General features: G+C 45.3%; 1 protein-coding gene across 1 annotated transcript in view; it reads right to left on the bottom strand.

Annotated features, from left to right (window-relative positions):
* Positions 1–18,852, bottom strand: part of LOC309553017 (olfactory receptor 5AR1-like) — a gene marked incomplete at both ends in the record, with an annotated part of 91,466 nt that overhangs the window by 55,214 nt on the left and 17,400 nt on the right. The window lies entirely within an intron of this gene.

Raw genomic sequence — 18,852 nt, 5'->3', positions numbered from 1 at the left:
TGGAACCGAACGGTACGGCTCTGAAAAAACAGTACCTACTCGATTGTGGTTCCAACAGGTACCATAACCGGTACCATATCCCACAATCCTTTGCATGCAGTCACTACTAGCCACTGATTGGTCAGAGAATCCCACCCACCCCGTTGTTATCCCACCCACTTAACTTTAGTACTACTTTAGTGGAAAAGCAAACCATACCGTACCGTACCGAACTGTTCCAACACCGTACCATGCGGTGCCAGCAGTGGAAAAGCAAACCGGGCCAAGCAGGGCCGAGTACAGCTGAGCCGGTACTTGTAGTGGAAAAGTGCCATAAGATTGGGTATTATATTGTGTTTACGTGCTCTAAAATTCATTTAAGTGCATTATTTCCTGAAAATTAGCATTTCATAAACCACTGCGCTAATGTATCTAAACAGATATTTTAAAGAAAAATTATAGGGGGAGGGAAGGAATTAGGGGGGAGAGCAGTGGCGGCTGGTGCTCCATGGGCTGGGGGGGGGCGGCATACGGACCGCACCATACCCCCCCGGACCAGTGTGCACACCATACCCCCCCCCCCCCCCCCCCGCAGGACCACAGCAGGACCCTCGGCTCACTTACCCTGCCTGGACATCTGCGTCAGCAGCGTTGGCTTCTGCTTTTTCCCCCTCCTCTTCTGCGTCTCCTCCCTCCTCCTCCATGCCCAATGGCATGGCTTCTCCTTTCGGCCAATCAGGAAATGGGTCTCAGGACCCGCTTCCTGATTGGCCAGGAGGAGGAGCCATGTGATGATAGCGAATTGTCATTCGCTATTGTCACACAACTGGGTGGGCTCAGGGCACAGTGCCTATTAGAGCCTCTGGCTCAAATCACATGGCTAAAAAAATAAAAAGCCACATTGAACTCCATGCGTCCGTCGCCCCTGCATTCGTTTAGGGGGCCGGATGCATAGATAGGGGGGGATCCCAATGCACCAGGGTGTAGGGTGTCCATGGAGGAGAGGAAAGGACGTAGGATGGTAAGGAGGTGGAACTCAGGAAGGGTGGAGAGGAGGGGAAGTGATGAACAGAATGGGGCAGGGATGGAGAAAGGTCAGTTGTTGAGTTGTGTTCCACAACCTAGCATAGTAATTTATTTAATAATATATCATTAAAGAATATGTAAACCCAACATGTTGTATTCCTGATATGTGTCTGCTGTACCATGTACTTGTATGAAAATGTATCCTGTTCTCTTTGTATTGCTTCATTTATGTGAAATCCCTGGTGATCCTGCCAGTCCCTCTGCTTTCCTATCAAAAACTGATCAAGCTAGGCATGGGAGCACAGCGTGGCCCGTTTTCTAGCTGTGCTGAGAGCTTAGCATGCTCTCCTCCAATGGTCTGACTTGTGCTAAAACCAACCCCCCCACAGCCATTCGCTGGGGAGATTAGTGTGCTGCTGTTTCTCCTCCTCCAGCTCCCTAAGCTCCCTATGCAGCTGAGAACAGAGGGAATGTGATCACATATAAGAAGGCATACAATATTTATAAGATATACAGTATCTCACAAAATTGAGTGTTCCCAAAACTTTTGGCAATTTGTTTTACCAAAGACATCTTTCAAAATACATTTTGGGCTACATTTGTTAGGAAATTTGGATTTTATTGGATATGTTTTATAACAGAAAGTGGAAAATATATATGTCACATTATATACAGTCACTCACATAAGTGAGTACACCCTTCACATTTTTGTAAATATTTTATTATATATTTTCATGTGACAACACTGAAGAAATGACACTTTGCTACAATGTAAAGTAGTGAGTGTACAGCTTGTATAACAGTGTAAATTTGCTGTCCCCTCAAAATAACTCAACACACAACCATTAATGTCGAAACAGCTGGCAACAAAAGTGAGTACACCCCTAAGTTAAAAGGTTCAAATTAGGCCCAAAGTGTCAATATTTTGTGTGGCCACCATTATTTTCCAGCACTGCCTTAACCCTCTTTAGCATGGAGTTCACCAGAGCTTCACAGGTTGCCACTGGAGTCCTCTTCCACTCCTCCATGATGACATCACAGAGCTGGTGGATGTTAGAGACTTTGCGCTCCTCCACCTTCTGTTTTCGGATGCCCCACAAATGCTTAATAGGGTTTAGGTCTGGAGACATGCTTGGCCAGTCCATCACCTTTACCCTCAGCTTCTTTAGCAAGGCAGTGGTCTCTTGCAATGCCTATAATTACTGTATGCCTATCAGAAAAATTATAGGTAAGTGAGTAAGGGATATGAAATGAAATATTCCCATACCATACCATCCATGGAATTTGTACTTCCTATGCTTGGTCATTATTTTTATTTTATCCACCTGCCGACTGCCCGCCATATATATAGTGCAGCAGGCTGGCTCAGCTGCGCAAATCGACGTAGGGGTACGCCGGTTTGCGGGAGTGGTGCTGGGGGGGCAAGCGCGCGCCGCCGGGGACGCGCTCCCTCCCCCACTAGGGAGTGGGAATGCCAATCCTTGGGACTGGCAGCCGCAATTGCCGCCGGGCACCGGTGATCGTTCCGTGCTGAGAGAGAAGGACAGTCTGCTGTTTTAAACACAGCTGACTGTTCTTCTCTCTGAAATGATCACAGAGCGCCTGTGATTCTTCTATATAGGATCACAGGTCTCTATGATCATTTCACAAGTCCCTCCCCCCACAGTTAGAAAACACTCCTAGGATCACAATTAACCCTTTGATCACCACTGTGTTAACCCCTTCTCTGCCAGTGTCATTATTACAGTAACAGAGCATAGTTTTAGCACTGATTACTGTAGTAATGTCACTGGTCCCCCCAAAAGTGTCAAAAATGTCAGTTAGGGGTCCGATCTGTCCGGCAAAATGTCGCAGTCCCGCTAAAAATCGCAGATTACCGACATTACTATTAAAAAATAAACAAATAAATAAAAATGATATACATGTTTCCCCTAGTTTGTAGACGTGATAACTTTTGCACAAACCAATCAAAATCAGCTTTTTGGGATTTTGTTTACCAAAAAATATGTAGCAGAATACAAATTGGCCTAAAATTATGAAAAATTTAGATTTTTACATTTTTTTTTTATTGGGAATGTTATATAGCAGAATGTGAAAAATATTGTTTTTTTTTTTTTTAGAATTGTCGCTTTTTTTGTTTTTTGGTGCAAAAAATAAAAATCTCAGAGGTGATCAAATACCACCAACAGAAAGCTCTATTTGTGGGAAAAAAAGGACATCAATTTTATTTGGGTACAGCGTCGCACAACCGCGCAATTGTCCGTTAAAGTAACGCAGTGCTGAACCGTAAAAAAGGGTCTGGTCCTTAAGGGGGCAAATCCTTCCGGTCCAGAGGTGGTTAATGTATGTTATTTAATTTATTTTTATATTATTATTTGATAAATGTTTTTTTTTGGGTTAATTAAAATATATGTGTTGTTTTTTTTATTTTTTTATGTTTAGCATAACAAGGGGGGGGGGGGGGTAGTATGACTACATTTATTTGTATAATTTCATGTTGCATAATGACAATAAATTCTTTGACATAATTACAGTAGAGTTCAGAGGTGGAAGAAGTTGCACAAGAAGCCATTCAGTTGTGTTATAGTGTTAAAGTGGAACTAAAGGCAGTATTACTTACCTCCATTCCAATGGTTTGATGTCCTTGCGGTCCTCACTGGCACTGGCACCTTCTCCTTGGCCCTGTCTGGGTGCTGGTCTTCAGCCCTCGTGATTGGCCAGGCTGGATGATGTCACTCCCATGCATGGCAGGAGTGCAGTCATCATAGCACACAGACAATGTGCCAGAATACAAACTGAGCTGTGCATGCACAGCTCAATCTACATTCTACAGGAGATTGCCTATAGGTAGGTAGGTGTTTTTTTTTATTTTTTTATTTTAGAAGAGATGTTGCATTTCTCTTCTGCAATAAAGGGATCGCCTGTTTGCAATTTTTTATTTTTCCAAATTCTGCTTGCTAACAAGGGACATCTTGGTGGAAGGATATAGCAGAGTGACAGAGAGACATGCTTATCAGTCTTCTGCTTCTCCTTTCACTGTCCAGTCACAGATGGGATGTTCAAGACCAGTAAGTTTTACTTAACTGCAGCAGAGAAAAATCAGGCCTCCTGCCCTTCGAAACAGGGATGTGCTGTGTGACAGAGCTGTGTAATTTCAAGGACTGTGTGGACAGAAATACAGATAAAGCAATACAGCTACCTTATATGAACTATATTTCATCGGAGTATTTATCTGTTTGCTTAAGTATGAAGAGAAGCAAGAAAAACATCAGCATGTTTGGATTCCTGAATCGGCTCTCTTTTTCTGATACATTGTAAAAGATAAGAGCTCTAGGATCACAAATATAACCTACCTGAGTCATTACATCCCAGAGCTGCAGCTGTAAAGATATAAAGGTGCCCTGGTACAGAAATGAGTCTCTTATCACTTAAATACATATTCTTGCACTGTTTAATCTCTGCTTATCACAGTGTTTCATTTTTATATCAAGCTCCAGTTCTCCAGTGAATTATTCTATCTTGCTCCAGAGAGATTACTTAATCAACAAGCCAATTAAAGGTTACAATAAACAATTCTGTTTTTTTGAGATTAACTCTGCTCTGTGGAATGTACATAGAACCTTCAATAGTTGATACATCTAGTTTATATCTCCAATTTCCAATAGATAATGCATGGAACATCTAGTAGTTAATACATAGAACACAGTGCTGTATTTTGGCCTAGGCCAACAAGGCCCAGGCCTAGGGCAGCACTTTGCAGGTGGGCAGTAAAAAAGTCCCCCCCTCCACCTGAGAATCTTTTTGGCCAGTGGTTGCTAGAGCTGCTCTCGCACCCCCTCCTCTCTTTCTCACCCTCCCTCTTCCTCTCTCTCATTGCCCCTCTCTCTCCCCCTCTCTCCCTCCCACCCCCCCCTCTCTCTCTCCCCCCCCCTCTCTCTCTCCTCCCCAAATCTCACTCTCTCTCATCCCCCCTCTCCCTCTCTCTCTCTCCCTCTCTCTCTCTCTCTCTCTCTCTCGCTCTCATCCCCCCTCTCTCTCTCATCCCCCCTCTCTCTCTCATCCCCCTCTCTCTCTCCCCCACCCCTCTCTTTGCTCTCATCCCCCCTCTCTGTTTCACCCCCCCTCTCTCATCCCCCCTCTCTCATCCCCCCTCTCTCTCTCTCATCATCCCCTCCTCTCTCTCTCTCATCCCCCCTATCTCTCTCCCATCCCCTCCCTCTCTCTCTCATCCCCCCTCTCTCTCTCCCACCCCCCTCTCTCTCGCTCTCCATCCCCCTCTCTCTTTCAGCCCCCTCTCTCATCCCCCCTCTCTCTCTCTCATCCCTCTTCTCTCTCTCTCATCCCCCCTATCTCTCTCCCATCCCCCCTCTCTCTCTCTCTCATCCCCCCTATCTCTCTCCCATCCCCTCTCTCTCTCTCTCATCCCCCCCTCTCTCTCACCCCCCACCTCTCTCTCTCACCCCCCCTCTCTCTCTCCCACCCCCCTCTCTCTCGCTCTCATCCCCCCTCTCTCTTTCACCCCCCCTCTCTCATCCCCCCTCTCTCTCTCTCATCCCTCTTCTCTCTCTCTCATCCCCCCTATCTCTCTCCCATCCCCCCTCTCTCTCTCTCCCTCTCTCTTTCACCCCCCTCTCTCATCCCCCCTCTCTCTCATCCCTCTTCTCTCTCTCTCATCCCCCCTATCTCTCTCCCATCCCCCCCCTCTCTCTCTCTCTCTCTCATCCCCCCTATCTCTCTCCCATCCCCTCTCTCTCTCTCATCCCCCCCTCTCTCTCACCCCCCACCTCTCTCTCTCACCCCCCCTCTCTCTCTCCCACCCCCCTCTCTCTCGCTCTCATCCCCCCTCTCTCTTTCACCCCCTCTCTCATCCCCCCTCTCTCTCTCTCATCCCTCTTCTCTCTCTCTCATCCCCCCTATCTCTCTCCCACCCCCCCTCTCTCTCTCTCTCTCTCTCTCTCTCTCTCTCATCCCCCCTATCTCTCTCCCATCCCCTCTCTCTCTATCTCATCCCCCCTCTTTCTCTCTCTCTCATCCCCCCCTCTCTCTCACCCCCCACCTCTCTCTCTCATCCCCCCTCTCTCTCTCTCACACCTCCCTCCCTTACCCACCCCTCTCTCTCTCCCACCCCTTCTCGTGAGATCTCAGGGGCTCATGCTGGGACTTGTAGTCCACAAATTTTGGAGGGAGTGTCACATCCGTTAAAAAGGAAGGAGTGGAGAAAGTTTACATAGGAGCAGGGGGGGGGGGGGGGCGCCCAATTGTAGTCTTGCCTAGGGCAGCACAAAACCAAAATACACCACTGATAGAACCTCCAGTAGCTAATACATCTAGTTGATACATCCAGTAGTTAATAAATCTAATTGATACATCTAGTAGTGGATACATCCACTGGTAGATTCATACAACATTCAAAAGCCAATTCCAGTTAAAACCTTCAGTAGTTGAATAATAGAACCCCCAGTAGCTGATACATCCAGTAGTTGATCCATAGAACTTCCAGTAGTTGATACATCTAGTTCAGGGGTCTCAAAACTTTGGCCCTCCAGTTGTTCGGGAACTTCAATTCCCATCATGCCTAGTTATGTCTGTGAATGTCAGAGTTTTACAATGCCTCATGGGATCTGTAGTTCCGCAACAGCTTGAGGGTCGTAGTTTGAGGATCCCTGATCTAGTTGATACATCCAGTTTTTACATTGAACCTCCAAAAGATAATACATCTAGTTGATACACCCAGTTGTAGATACATAAAACCTGCAGAAGTCGATACATCTAGCTCAGGCATGTCCAACCTGCGGCCCAAGGGCCACATGCGGCCCGGAACCGCAGGCAATGCGGCCCACTGCCCCCTAACAATTTTTTTTTTTGCTGGGGAGGAAGGGAGTCAGGTTGGGGGCATGGCCACAGCAGCTTCCAACTGGGGGGGGGGGGGGGGGGGGGAACACTCTAACCACCATGACCACTTCAAATCACTGAAGTGGTCATGGTGGTTAGAGTGTTCCTTTATTATATCTCAGAAGAAGTGAACCTCTGTATACTGATTCCATTTCATTTGATCATCCTCTAGTTGTGTTAAATTAGTGTGGGGGGCGCGGCGTCGCGGGAAGGGCGTGGCGGCATTTTCTTACTTATATACATTAACTATAGTATATAGTTTATATGCGGCCCGAGAAAATTTCTCTAGACTCCATGTGGCCCAGAGAAACCAAAAGGTTGGACACCCATGATCTAGCTCAGGCATGTCCAACCCGCGGCCCAGGACCACAGGCAATGCGGCCCACTGCCCCCTGACAATTTTTTTTTTTTTGCTGGGGGGGGGGGGGGAAGGAAGTCGGGTCGGGGGCACGGCCACAGCGGCTTCAAACTAACTGTACACAGAGGCTGCCTCGGAGCCTCTGTCAATGGTAGACAGCACATTGGTGACGTCTATCATAGGAGCCGGTCCAGGAGGCAGGACTTCGCATGACAGCGATCGCCGGGTAAGCGGGAGATCCCTGCTCTGTGTAATCCAGCAGCTCTCCTCTCTCTTCATTGCAGACTGCATTGGATGGGCATGCACTGTTGAGGCTACATTGGAGGGGCACTGATCAGGCTGCATTGGATGGGCATGCACTTGTGAGGTTGCATTGGATGGGCATGCACTGGTGAAGCTGCATTGGATGGGCACGCACTGGTGAAGCTGCATTGGATGGGCACGCACTGGTGAGGCTGCATTGGATGGGCACTGATCTGGCTGCATTGGATGGGCATGCACTTGTGAGGTTGCATTGGATGGGCATGCACTGGTGAAGCTGCATTGGATGGGCACGCACTGGTGAAGCTGCATTGGATGGGCACGCACTGGTGAGGCTACATTGGAGGGGCACTGATCAGGCTGCATTGGATGGGCATGCACTTGTGAGGTTGCATTGGAGGGGCACTGATCAGGCTGCATTGGATGGGCATGCACTTGTGAGGTTGCATTGGAGGGGCACTGATCAGGCTGCATTGGATGGGCATGCACTTGTGAGGTTGCATTGGATGGGCATGCACTGGTGAAGCTGCATTGGATGGGCACGCACTGGTGAAGCTGCATTGGATGGGCACGCACTGGTGAGGCTGCATTGGATAGGCATGCACTGGTGAGGCTGCATTGGATGGGCACTGGTGAGTCTGCATTGGATGGGCACTGGTGAGGCTGCATTGGATGGGCATGCACTGGTGGGGCTGCATTGGATGGGTACTGATCAGGCTGCATTGGATGGGCATGCACTGGTGAGGCTGCACTGGATGGGCACTGGTGGGGCTGCATTGGATGGGTACTGATCAGGCTGCATTGGATGGGCATGCACTGGTGAGGCTGCACTGGATGGGCACTGATCAGGCTGCATTGGATGGGCACTCCTCCTCCGCCTGTGACAGGAGCCATACAGGAAGCAGTGGCTCTACTCACTACTGCAGCCGCTGCTTCCTCCAGCAGTACCCAATGTCATGACCAGCAGTAACCGCACGATCAGCAGTAACCGCCAGCAGTAACCACACCAGCAGTAACCGCCAGCAGTCTGCAGAATAAGTAGAAAAGGTACGTGCATTAGCATGTGTAAATTGTTGCAATATGTTTTTTAATAACTAATTGTGTTATGTCATAATATGTCATGTCCTTGTTCATATATGTAAGAAGCACATGACATTTTCTGGCTGCCTAAGTCATATGTGCTAGGGGTGCAACTCGCCCCAGCACATAACTGTAAATATCCCAGCATGTGCAGTGTTTCTGACTCCTCCCACCATGACCACTTCAAATCACTGAAGTGGTTAGAGTGTTCCTTTAATATCTCTCAGAAGAAGTAAACCTCTGTATACTGATTCCATTTCATTTGATCATCCTCTAGTTGTGTTAAATTAGTGGGGGGGTCGGCGCGGGAAGGGTGCAGCGGCGTTTTATTACTTATATACCTTAACTATAGTATATATTTTATATGCGGCCTGAGAACATTTCTCTACACTCAATGTGGCCCAGAGAAGCCAAAAGGTTGGACACCCATGATCTAGCTGATACATCCAGATGCTGATACATAGAACCTCTAGCAGTTGATACATTTAGTTGACACATCCAGTAAATGATACATATAACCCCCCAGTAGTTGATACATTTAGTAGCTGATACATCCAGTAGTCGATACATAGAACTTCCAGTAGTTGATACATCTATATACAATTAAAAACACAGTGAAAACCCAAATGTAAAGATCAAGCCTAATTTACGTTTAGAGTCGGTTCACACTAAGGCGACACGACTCCTTACTACTTCGGGGGCGACTTGTTCATTACCATGCACTACGACTTCGGAGCGACTTCCAGGGACTTCACATAATGGAAGTCTATGCAAGTCGCTCCGAGGTCGCCCCGAAGTAGTACAGGACCCCTTTTCTAAGTCGGAGCGACTTGTGTCGCTCCTATTAGAACGGGTCCTGTAGCGGTCAATGGACCGCGAGGGAGCGCGACTTGTCAGGCTGACAAGTCGCCTGACAAGTCTCGCTAGTGTGGACTCTAGCTCTTACAAATTCACCAACTGTGCCAAAAACTAAAGCGCTGAAGTGCGTGAATGGATATAATAAATCCACCTTACATTAATTAAATAAAAATCTTAAGCATCCAATGTGCAATGTATAGTCCAAACATAGTAAAACAAACAATTGGGGAAGGGATTGGTGTGGGTCACCAACAAAACCTGCGCATATGAATGTGAAAAATTATATTTGGTATAAATATACATATATATATATATATATGTATGGTGAAATTGCTTTCACTCTGTGAGCTGCAACATAAACGTGATAACGTGATAAACTAAAAATTTAACAAAGTATGGTGCTCAACAGATAAATCACAATAATAATAATAATAATAATAAACCAAATAGTGGAATGTGCTCCAAAATAAATTAGAAATTCAAAAAAAGTCTCTAGTGTTCCAATCATCAAGGGGTTAAGCCAGATAACAGTAATCAATGGAAAATCGCAGACTTGATAGGAGTGAATTTCTCAAAGCCTCCACACGTTCACCCAGTGGTAGTATAAACTGCTTACCAGAAGTACAGGACCCCTTGATTATAGGGGGTCACAAGCGCATATAAAATCCTCACACAGTCCGATTTATCACTTCACCAATGAATCGTGATATTAACCATATACTCTCCCTCCATCATCAGGGGGATTCTCCTGATGACGTCAGCACGGACTGACGAAACGTACGTCGGGAACATGAGACCGTAACTTCCGGGTTGGTGGAGCGCAGCGTGGATAGTGGCATCCCCATGCTCTGAGAAACTGAGATTTCTGCTTACAAAGGGCTTTTACAGGTGGATTGTAGTAAGTGTGATTTTATTCAATAAATGCTTTTTATCATGAATTACTGCACCATGAGAGCCCTTTTGTTTCCTTCCACTTATGACTTGGTCCTATATTGATGCCTGGTCTGGCTATACACTCTTGATGGAGGGAGAGTATATGGTTAACATCACGATTCATTGGTGAAGTGATAAATCGGACTGTGTGAGGATTTTATATGCGCTTGTGACCCCCTATAATCAAGGGGTCCTGTACTTCTGGTAAGCAGTTTATACTACCACTGGGTGAACGTGTGGAGGTGGAGGCTTTGAGAAATTCACTCCTATCAAGTCTGCGATTTTCCATTGATTACTGTTATCTGGCTTAACACCTTGATGATTGGAACACTAGACACTTTTTTTGAATTTCTAATTTATTTTGGAGCACATTCCACCATTTGATTTATTATTATTATTATTGTGATTTATCTGTTGAGCGACATACTTTGTTAAATTTTTATTTTAAAACAAACAATTAACCAGTAAAATGTCCTCAATTGAAAAAGTGCTTGCCTGCATACTCCTGGGATATTGATCTGGTCAGTTAAGTAGCAGAGGGGGTTGTTAATCAGTTTCAGCTGCTTTGGTGTTAATGTGTGTAACAACAGGTGCACTAGATGGGCAACAATGAGGCAAACTCCAAAACAGGAATGGTTTTACAGGGGGAGGCCACTGACAATTCTTTCCCTACTCATCTTTACTGACTGTTTTTCACTAATTTGGCATTTGGCTAGGCTCATGTGTCACTGCTGGTAGCATGAGGGGATACCTGGACCCTATAGAGGTTGCACAGTCAATTCAACTCCTCCAGGATGGCACATGATCTACCACTGCCAGAAGGTGTGCTGTGTCTCCCAGCACAGTCTCAAGAGCATGGAGGAGATTCCAGGAGACAGACAGTTACTCTAGGAGAGCTGGACTGGGCCATAGAAGGTCCATTAACTCATCAGCAGGACCGGTATCTGCTCCTTTGTGCACGGAGGAACAGGATGAGCTCTGCCAGAGCCCTACAAAATGACCTCCAGCAGGCCACTGGTGTGAATGCCTCTGACCAAACAATTAGAAACAGACTTCATGAGGCGGCCTGAGGGCCCGATTCCTCTAGTGGGCCCTGTGCTCACTGCCCGGCACAGTGAAGCTTGATTGGCATTTGCCACTGAACACCAGAATTGGCAGGTCCGTCAATTTCACCCTGTGCTTTTCACAGATGAGAGCAGGTTCACCCTGAGCACATGTGACAGACGTGAAAGGGTCTGGAGAAGCCGTGCAGAAAATTATGCTGCCTGGAACATCCTTCAGCATGACCAGCTTGGTGGTGGTGTCAGTGATGGTCTGGGGAGGAATATCCATGGAGGGACGCACAGACCTCTACAGGCTAGACAATGGAACCCTGACTGTCATTAAGTATTGGGATGGACCCATTGTCAGACCCTACACTGGTGCATTGGGTCCTGGGTTCCTCCTGGTGCACTACAATGCCCGGCCTCATGTGGCAAGAGTATGCAGCCAGTTCCTGGAGGATGAAGGATTTGATACCATTGACTGGTCCCCACTATCGCCTGACCTAAATCCAATAGAACACCGCTGGGACATTATGATTTGGTCCATCCGACACCACCAGGTTGCACCTCAGTCTGTTCAGGAGCTCAGTGATACCCTGGTTCAGATCTGGGAGGAAATACCCCAGGACACCATCCATCGTCTCATTAGAAGCATTCCCCGATGTTGTCAGACATGCATACAAGCACATGGGGGCCATACAAACTACTGAGGACCATTTTGAGTGGCTGCAATGAAATTTCAGCAAAATGGACTAGCCTGCTGCATTTTTTCACTTTGATTTTTGGGGTGTCTTTGAATTCAGCCCTGGACATTATCACTTAGGAGTGTACTTACTTTTGTGGTTTAGACATTAATGGCTGTGTGTTGAGTTATTTTGAGGGGACAGCAAATTTACACTGTTATACAAGCTGTACACTCACTACTTTACATTGTAGAAAAGACTCATTTCTTATCATAAAATAGTGAGAGGTGTACTCACTTTTGGGAGATACTGTATATATATATATATATATATATATATATATATATATATATATATATATAATTTTTTTTTTTTTTTTTTTTCAGGAGAAACACTGATTTCTTTTGAAGATCTTGTCTTGAAAAAAATATTTTATTTTCCATAGACCAAAAGCTGTAACAAAACTACAAATATCGGTGTCTTCTAATTGGACCAGTGATAGTATTAAAAAAACTGTTACTATAAATAGAAAGTATACATCTTATTTTCATTTTTGTCCCACTTACAATAACACTAACTAAGATCACGATTCTGGTAAAGCGCAATGGAAAAATATTCATGAATAATAAAAGATTTGTATATTTTTTTTTACATTTTGAGCTTTTGGCGACTGTTCGGTTTCAAATGCTTTATGCATTGACATAATTCCATAGATCCAGTTTGGCAGGACTGTATAGTCATTTGCTGACTTGGCATCATCCACAGGCAGCTTAACTCTTCAAATAGACACAGATGTTGAATCCAACACTATTTTACTTCAGGCAGGTGCAGTACAGAAGACATTTTTCCATTTTTTTGAAATGTAAGAAGACAGCGACTTTCCTAAGCCCCATCTCTGCAAAGAACTAAGAAAGACAGCAGGAAAATGGAAAAAATAAGGAGCGTCTAGCTAGGACTAAAAGGAGATCTATTGTTACAGTATACAATTTTTTTCTATAATATCAGCATTGTAATACCAATACTTATTTTTGAAAATCCAATATAAGCTTACTTGAAAATCACCTTACATATTGTGACAGTTCTGCTTGTCTGCCTATCATCTCTTTATTATGGTATGCTTTGCTCTCCCAACTGCTTGACCACCACTAACCTTTTTTTTTTCAAGAATAACCACACGATGGAGTGCAATGGCAATAGCAGCCTTTTATTAACCAATTATAAATAACTTATAAACATATCAACATATAAACATATGCAACATATGAACATCCAGAACACTCTGCCAAAAATAGGAGTCACAAGGTCCTTGTGGGCATCAATTACTCGTACCTGCGTGACCACTGGAAATTTTTTAGGCCTCCAGCCGCAACAAACACAGACTCAGAGACAAACAACTACACGCAGGTACCACCAACCATAATAATGAGAGCCATACCCAGGACGGCTCCCTACCAATGTACATATTCTTTATACTCAAAAAACCCATAGCAGGACCTTGTACCCCCATCATAGGAGTCACAAGATCCTCGTGGGCATCAACTACTTGTATCTGAGTGATCACTGAAACTTTTTTAGACCTCCAGCCGCAATGAACACCAACTCAGAGACAAACAAATACACACAGGTACTACCAACCATAATAATGGGAGCCATACCCAAGACGGGTCCCTACCAATGTACATTTTCTTCATACTCGAAAAACCAAAGCCCATAGCAGGACCTTGCACCCCATCATAGGAGTCACAAGATCCTTGTGGGCATCAACTATTGTATCTGTGTGACCACTGAAACTTTTTTAGACCTCCAGCCGCAATGAACACCAATTTAGAGACAAACAACTACACACAGGTACTACCAACCATAATAATGGGAGCCATACCCAAGACGGGTCCCTACCAATGTACATATTCTTTATACTCAAAAAACCCATAGCAGGACCTTGTACCCCATCATAGGAGTCACAAGATCCTTGTGGGCATCAATTACTCGTACCTGCGTGACCACGGGAAATTTTTTAGGCCTCCAGCCGCAAAAAAACACAGACTCGGAGACAAACAACTACACGCAGGTACCACCAACCATATTAATGGGAGCCATACCCAGGACGGCTCCCTACCAATGTACATATTCTTTATACTCAAAAAACCCATAGCAGGACCTTGTACCCCATCATAGGAGTCACAAGATCCTTGTGGGCATCAACTACTTGTATCTGTGTGACCACTGAAACTTTTTTAGACCTCCAGCCGCAATGAACACCAACTCAGAGACAAACAAATACACACAGGTACTACCAACCATAATAATGGGAGCCATACCCAAGACGGGTCCCTACCAATGTACATTTTCTTCATACTCAAAAAACCAAAGCCCATAGCAGGACCTTGTACCCCATCATAGGAGTCACAAGATCCTTGTGGGTATTAACTACTTGTATCTGTGTGACCACTGAAAATTTTTTAGACCTCCAGCCGCAATGAACACAACTCAGAGACAAACAACTACATGCAGGTACCACCAACCATAATAATGGGAGCTGTACCCTGGACGGCTCCCTACCAATGTACATATTCTTTATACTCAAAAAACCCATAGCAGGACCTTGTACCCCATCATAGGAGTCACAAGATACTTGTGGGCATCAACTACTTGTATCTGTGTGACCACTGAACATTTTTTAGGCCTTCAGCTGCAGCAAACACCGACTCAGAGACAAACAACTACACACAGGTACTACAAACCATAATAATGGGAGTCATACCCAAGACGGGTCCCTACCAATGTACGTATTCTTTATACTCAAAAAAACCCCATAGCAGGACCTTGTACCAACATCATAGGAGTCACAAGATCCTTGTGGGCATCAACTACTTGTATCTGAGTGACCACTGAAACTTTTATAGGCCTCCAGCTGCAACGAACACCGACTCAGAGACAAACAACTACACACAGGTACTACCAACCATAATAATGGGAGCCATACCCAAGACGGGTCCCTACCAATGAACATTTTCTTCATACTCAAAAAACCAAAGCCCATAGCAGGACCTTGCACCCCATCATAGGAGTCACAAGATCCTTGTGGGCATCAACTACTTGTATCTGTGTGACCACTGAAAATTTTTTAGGCCTTCAGCTGCAGCAAACACTGACTCTGAGACAAACAACTACACGCAGGTACCACCAACCATAATAATGGGAGCCGTACCCAGGATGGCTCCCTACCAATGTACATATTCTTTATACTCAAAAAACCCATAGCAGGACCTTGTACCCCATCATAGGAGTCACAAGATCCTTGTGGGCATCAACTACTTGTATCTGAGTGACCACTGAAACTTTTATAGGCCTCCAGCCGCAACGAACACCAACTCAGAGACAAACAACTACACACAGGTACTACCAACCATAATAATGGGAGTTATACCCAAGACGGGTCACTATCAATGTACATTTTCTTCATACTCAAAAAACAAAAACCCATAACAGGACCTTGTCCCCCGCTGGCTGTCATGACAGAATCTTCAAAAAACCTTAATCCTACCTAGCAATGGAACTCAATTAGAGCAGGAGGGTGGGCTGTTGTCTCAAGCTCTCTCTCCTCTGATTGATGATTTTCAAGACCCTCCTACAGATCCCCTTACTGCAGCCCCCCCTTCTCCAGTTCTCCCCACCAATCACGTAAGTACTTTTAAAAGAATGCTTCTCACTGACCAGAATCCCTTTCCCTATACCAACCCCATTTTAACCCTGTCATGCCGGCCTTCGCCCATGCTTTCTTATTTTACCTCCAGACCTACTGTATCTTTCTAACAACATCCTGGATTCCCTGCATGCTTTGCAGCATCTCCTCCATTTCAAAGGACTACAAGTCCCATGGTGCCTTGCTGCCTGCAAGCAGTAATTCCTTTACTGACTTTGCCCCCCTAAATGCCTTCCTTCAGCACCTCTGTAGGCAAGCTCTGTGAAATATGTGACACAGAGGTGCCCATTCGCAAGCATAGGGAATACATTTCACAAACAGTATCAGGACAGGTTTGGGTTTACTGCCCTGTATACATTTACTTTCCCCTTACTCCGCTGTGTCCAGGGCAGCTTCCCCTCCTGCCCACCCCTTGTCTAGGTCCTGGTCAAAGAATAAAAGAAAATTAATGTGTAGGGATTTTCACAAAATAGGTTTAGAAACTTCAAAATCATTCAAATTAACAGAAATAGGCTTAAAATATTTGAAATTCAATGTGGAAATTAATGTATGGCTTTGACCATGGATAACCGCGAATTAACATACAGTGGGTGGGAAAGACAGGCAGAGATACACATCACATAAGCTAACATATTGTAGTGACCCTAAACCACCACTAGATGTCAGCATACATCAGAACAAAAGTACCCTGATCCAGATCGAAACACATATAGGTGGAACAGAACTGTGACTCACAAAATCATTAACCACTTGCTGACTGGCCGCCATACTTATAATGAGGCAGGTCGGCTCTGTCCCGTGAAACGACATAGCTGTATGCCATTTCTCGGGACCGTTAGTGGGGATGCGCGCACCATCGGAGGGGGGGGGGGTTCACACGCGCCGATTGGGCACAGGGGGTGCCAATCAGCGGGCCCAATGGGGCCCCACAATCGCTCCCAGTGGACCCAGAACGGCGGTCTGCTGTTGTAAACAGGGCAGACCGCTGTTCTGTCAGTAATGCACACAGGAATTCTGTATTCCTCTTATTTAGGAACACAGGTCTCTGTGTGCATTCAGTAAGCCCACCCCCCACAGTTAGAAAGCACCCCCTAGGGACACATTTAACCCTTTGATCTCCCCTGGTGTTACCCCCTTCCCTGCCAGTGTCATTATTACACTAACAGTGCATATTGTTAGCACTGATTACTGTAGTAATGTCACTGGTCCCCCCCCCCCAAAAGTTTCAAAAATGTCAGTATGGTGTCCGACGTAATGTTGCAGTCCCGCTAAAAATCACAGATTGCCGCCATTACTTGTAAAAAATAATAATAAAAAATAAATTACATAAATCTTTCCCCTAGTTTGTAGACGCGATAACTTTTGTGCAAACCAATCAATATACATTTATTGGGATTTTTTATTTTTTTACCAAAAATATGTAGCAGAATACAATTTGGCCTAAAATTCTGAAAAAATTTGATTTTTTATTTATTTTTATTGGGAATGTTATATAGCAGAAAGTAAAAAAAAATATTTTTTTTCAGAATTGTCACTTTTTTTTGTTTATAGCGCAAAAAATAAAAATCACGCAGGAGATCAAATACCACCAAAAGAAAGCTCTGTTTGTGGGAAAAAAAGGACATCAATTTTATTTGGGTACAGCGGCGCACGGCCACGTAATTGTCAGTTACAGCATTGCAGTGCCGTATCGCAAAAAATGGCCTGGTCATTAAGGGGGGGGGGGGTAAAATCTTCCGATCCAGAAGTGGTTAAATAATAAAACAAATGAAAATGAAAAAAAAGGTTAAATATTAAAGCAGAACTTAAGTTGTAAAATAATTTCAATTAAGAAGCCCTTTTTTTTTATTGTATTCTTTATCTCTGCTGTAATAAAAGCTTCCTACCTTCCTGCTTGCAAGTTTCTTTAGAATGTACACTGGGGCAGAGGTTAGCTTAGTTCTGCCTTTAACCTTTATGCTGCCGGGTCCGTAGGTCGGAGCCATGCTTTCCGGGCTCTGCTTGCCCATCGGCGAGCCCGGGAGCTCCGTGGCGGATGCCGGCGGTTGGAGGGGAAGGAGAAGAGCAGTCACACGTCCGCTCTCCTCCCCTTCTTGCTGTGACTCGGAAAGCGACATCTCTGACAGCACTTCCAGGTCACCATCTAGGTGTCCCCGGCTAGCTGAGCCAGGCAATGTTTTGCAATGCGATCTGCATTAGGAGTAGGAACTAGGGATTGACCGATTATCGGCAAAGCCGATATATTGAGGGGCGATCTGCACTTTCCCCGATATATCGGAATCGGCCCCTGAGGTTACCGTTATTGCCGATATTTCGGGAAAGTGCTGTACCGGAGTGATGCCTGCTGCTAGAGGCATCACCCCGATACCGGCGTCCATAGCCGATGGTCGGCTGAGAAGCCACTCGGCTGTCATTACAAGGAGCGGGAGGGGACGCCCCCCCTCCCGCCGCCTTCCGCGGCTTGCCTGGGTCTCCTGTCCCGCCAGGAGACCCAGGCAACCAGCCTGCACGGCCGACGAAGACCCGATCAAAGCCACATTCGGCTCTAAACGGGTCTCCATGCAAAAACCCCGAAGTGATGTGATGATATTACTTCTGGGTACTCGGTGCCAGATTTAAAAATAATGACAGCATTCAAAACAGCCAAACTTGGCATTTTGAATGCTTTTAAGTGCAGAGGAGGGGTTTGGAGTCTTGTAGACCCCCAGATCCCCCCACAAGAGTACTTGTGAAAAAAAAAAAATGTTTTTTAAATGTACAAAAATATCGGCCAATATCGGCCGATACCGATATGCATTGGCCAAAATATCGGCAACGAAAAACCGATATCGGTCGATCACTAGTGGGAACACATTCGAAAAAAGTGCTTTATCTAACATCATATACCGATCCAAGGTCACCCCTTTGATCTGCAGATGGATGAAAGAGTAAATACAATAATGTTTCATTGCGCTGTATTTCTCAATCGCGCCTCTGAACACCATGAACAAACGCTGAAATTCCTTTTTTTGTTCACAGCAGTTATTGAATTTTTTT

The sequence above is a fragment of the Pelophylax lessonae genome (assembly GCF_965119305.1).
Source record: "Pelophylax lessonae genome assembly, chromosome: 4".
NCBI lineage: Eukaryota > Metazoa > Chordata > Amphibia > Anura > Ranidae > Pelophylax > Pelophylax lessonae.
The sequence above is the reverse complement of the archived record's forward strand: the minus strand, read 5'-3'. Positions and strand labels throughout refer to the sequence as shown.